The sequence below is a fragment of the Beta vulgaris genome, chromosome 7, assembly GCF_026745355.1.
Source record: "Beta vulgaris subsp. vulgaris cultivar EL10 chromosome 7, EL10.2, whole genome shotgun sequence".
In the NCBI taxonomy this organism is placed as follows: domain Eukaryota; kingdom Viridiplantae; phylum Streptophyta; class Magnoliopsida; order Caryophyllales; family Amaranthaceae; genus Beta; species Beta vulgaris.
In genome coordinates this window covers 40,340,261-40,344,284 of record NC_079208.1, presented here as the reverse complement: position 1 = coordinate 40,344,284, position 4,024 = coordinate 40,340,261, and the positions used below count along the sequence as shown (strand labels likewise).

The 4,024-nt window shown below is 31.3% G+C and overlaps 1 non-coding gene across 1 annotated transcript; it reads left to right on the top strand.

The window, feature by feature from the left end:
• Nucleotides 1-3,375: 3,375 nt before the first annotated feature.
• LOC125492135 (U6 spliceosomal RNA) lies at nucleotides 3,376-3,476 on the top strand. Its single transcript, XR_007268580.1, has one exon. It is a non-coding gene; the product is annotated as a U6 spliceosomal RNA (small nuclear RNA).
• The last annotated feature ends 548 nt before the right edge of the window (nucleotides 3,477-4,024 follow it).

Below are 4,024 nucleotides of genomic sequence, written 5' to 3'. Positions count from 1 at the left end.
TCATATACTAATAGGTGAATCATATTTTTACCAGGATATTGTTTGTACTTTATATGCTTTTTTTCCCCTTTTATAATGCACAAATTGTATATGCTTTATTTAGACAACATCAACTTATTACTGGATAGGAATTAATAAATAGTGGTAATTGATCGATATTAATATTTGTTTATGTTTTTTGGTAAAGAAAATTCTCAATATTATTGTCAATAATTATAATACTTCTGCTGTTTCTTAGTTGCAACATTTGACTTAGCTTTTTAGTGAATGTATTTATAATAATCAAATTTGACAACTAAAAGAACAGAAAGTAGTAGAATATTTATGCTAAATATGTGTTTTCTTTAATAAAACTTCATTCTCACTCAATATCACTTATTATTGTCGATAATGGCCATTGATGGTAATGAAAATATTGTGAAGAAATAGAGGTATAAGATGACGGGCATTTATTACTGTTGACATAGATTAGAATTTTCATCACAAATTTACTCATAAATTTATTACTATGAGCATTATCATCATCTATTATCGTCCATGTATAAAACACTTTGGTATAGGTAAGACATATTATATTATGTTAGTTTTCAACTACTCAAGCACTTAAAATATATGTTCCTTTTTTTGACATAAAAGAGAAACCTTCTTGCATTTTGTCGTTGAATTATTAGCTACAATAAAATGTAAGATTTCTAAGGTACAAACGGATGATAAGGCGCCAATCTCTCAAGGGCATAATCTTAGGTTGATTAGAGAATGCCACCTTTACATCATCTTAATCTATACATATTTTATTTGGTGGATGCCTCATATTATGCTAGATGTACGTATATTTTGTAATGGCCTCATATTGATTTACATATATTCCTTTTCTAAGTATATTTTTCTCTCCATTTATAGTATTAAAAGCTGAGTTCAAGACCTAAGTTACTAGCTCATCCTTTTCTCTTAATTTGTATCTACTTTTTCACCATAGTCAATCTATTGTACCAACTCCTCATGCGTAGACGGTAGATCTAGATGTGATATTGAGAGTACGATCGAATCTACAATGTACGAAGCAAATTAAACTACAGGACTAGTAAGAAAAGAAAACATAGATGTTTATATGTTGGTCCCTCAGGTCATGTCTTAGAATGGTAGTACATGAATTAAGAAATGAGTTGAAACATAATCAAAATTGCTCGTATTTGACGAAGTTAATTACCTTAGTTTGAATAGATAAATTTTGTTGGAAGAGTTAAAACTAATACTTCTTTAAGAAAATAACCTTAAGGATGTTTTAGAGGATCATAGTGTTATTATCGAAAGAAATAGTATAAAGTATATTAAAACAACAACAATATTTATAAAATAAATACTTGAAAACAACACCGACCTAATACAATACTGTCTTGAACCAAGCTTGCTTGGTGGAGGTGGTGGGGAACTCACCTTAGCTTGTGACTTGGAGGTCACAAGTTCGAACCCCACTACCTACATATGCTTGGGAGTAGAGATTCTCTTATATCCCCTCTACTCTCAAGCATTGACCTGTGTAGCTGGGCTGACTGACCTGAGCGAGGTGCTAGTCTAGTAGGGTCTTTCTTCTTACCAACGGATCTCCAGGTGGGACAAAAAAAAAAATACAGTACTGTCTTGAGGTCAGTTAAATAAAAACTTCAGATATTGATGATCTATGGACATATATTATTGTAGCGTATATATTTTGAGTGCTTCTGTAGAAAGGTTTTAAAAGGTTGTAGTAAAGATAAAGTTACGCGAGACCTAGATTATTGTAAAAAAAAAAAACAATATATGGTAAATATTAATCTCTAGCGTGTTATAGAAAGATATAAACCAGAGGTTAATTATTATAGTATATGTTTATCTCTATAAATCACAGTTTGGACAAAGGGATGAGTTTTTCTAATGTGGGTGATTGCTCTTGTGGTTGGTATTACTCATGTTCTATATATGTAAATTTGGTGGAATCTGGCCGTCAATAATAGGATTACATTTTTCTAAAACTTTGAGAAACAAAGAGAAGCGATTTCTCAGGGTCAAAATTAATTGATTTGTGTATTAACATGTTTAACATTCTTTTTGTTCCAATATTACTATTACAACAAAGCCAATTTTATCACAATAGTAGTTTTTATCTTTTGCAAGAACAAATTAAAGTTTGTCTCAAAAATGTTTCATTAAACTAATACTATAGAGCAGCAAATTGGTATATTGTGGCATTAAGACTCAAAATGTAGGCCAAATTGATAGACAAAAAGAAAGATATCAATATTAGTGGGAATTAACATATATATGTGCGTTTTCACTGTTACTCTATTGTTAGACAAGCTATTTGCTATGTTGGATGAGAAAATTTGTAGGTTTTCTATGTGCTTTATTCATCATGATGATGTCTCAAAAGCCAAGAAAAAACAGAAGCAAAAGAGTTTTTATTAAAGGTATTATTAAAAGCAGTATAAATAGTTGCTTTTTTGTCAAAATATCACAAAATCTTCAGAGAATTTTGCATCTTTATATGACTACTAAGGTGAGATTGGATTTGGGAATTTTACCAGTGAATGAGTAGACAAGACAAATAAAGATGTGCACAACTATGTGATTATGCTCATCTGAATCATAAATTAGGCCTCCCAAGAACAACTTTAGACATTCTCTTCTCCCAGGGAAGCGGACTCAATTTCGCCAGCATTTTAGATGCCATTTTTTTTTGAGGTTTGGATGATTCCATATTTCCATTGTCAAGACATAATTACCCTGTACTTTTTTTAAGTTTTGTGGGAATAAATTCTTTGATCTTGTTCGAATAGCTACATTCTTAATGGTTGATCCGCTGACTTCCATTTAAAAAATTATCGAAGAAGTTGCATTAGAGGTATCGAATATGTGACCTCTAACTTGCAAGTTACAATATCATGATCTTATTACCACTAAACAATGACTTATACTTGTAACAAAATGTTAACTCCAAATTATACATTCTTTTTTTATCTTATCACCCAAGGGATTGTCCGGAAACTAGGTCTAAAGACTAGTTGATTTAATTTAAGTAATAGTTTATTGTCATATTGGTATATTCCAAACAATAGCACCTCGTTTGTAAGAAGAAATCGTAACTCATTTCCATTTTGGTAAAATAGTGTGATATGAATCAAATAGACCAATTTTTTTGGTTCTTTTATTATAATGATCCATCCTCTAATTTGATTAACGTAAATAAAGAATTTTAAAGGGTATGTTAAGAGTTTAATTTAGAGACCGTGAAGTAAAATTTGTCACACTTATTTAAGTAAGATAATTAAAAAATACTCCTAACTTTTTCCTAATTCATTGCAAATCCCTTAATAGTTTATTCAAAAACTTAATGACATTGTCTCTTCAGAGGCATTTGATAAAATTAGCACGATACAAAGAAAATTAGCATAATCCCATGCACAAAGATGACACGCGAAAAAAAACTTAATTACATTAGTCAAATTAGAGCTTGAAACCGTGAGATAAATGCGCCATATTTACAATCTCTGGCCATATTATGGGAAATGTTCTACCAAAGTGACAATGGGACAAAATTTCCCGGCAATTAGGCGCTAGAGTTTTTTATAACCAAATGATAAAGGAAACTCGCATTTGACATTTAAGTGCAGTAAGAATATCCTAACAAAAACGAGAGGTTCTCTCTCAAAAACCACCAAATACCCTCACTAAATCAATAATCTACCTTAACTGTTCGTTCCCCAGCCCTCTATCAAGCTCACCTCCCTTTGTCTCTCTAGAAACCATCAAATACACTCACTAAATCAATTTATCTCACCGAATGTAACTTTTCTACCCCTTAGTAAGACATTAAAGAAAGTTTTGTTTTCCTATGGAACAATCTCAATCCACTTCTAATTTTGTGGTATGGCATCGGAAGCAAGGCCTAATTCTACGAGCACCCATTGAACAAATTCGAAATCATCCAATCGACGTCGTCTCGCTCGTATTGGTGGGAAAATTCATAGACCAAGAAGAGTTTTTGGTT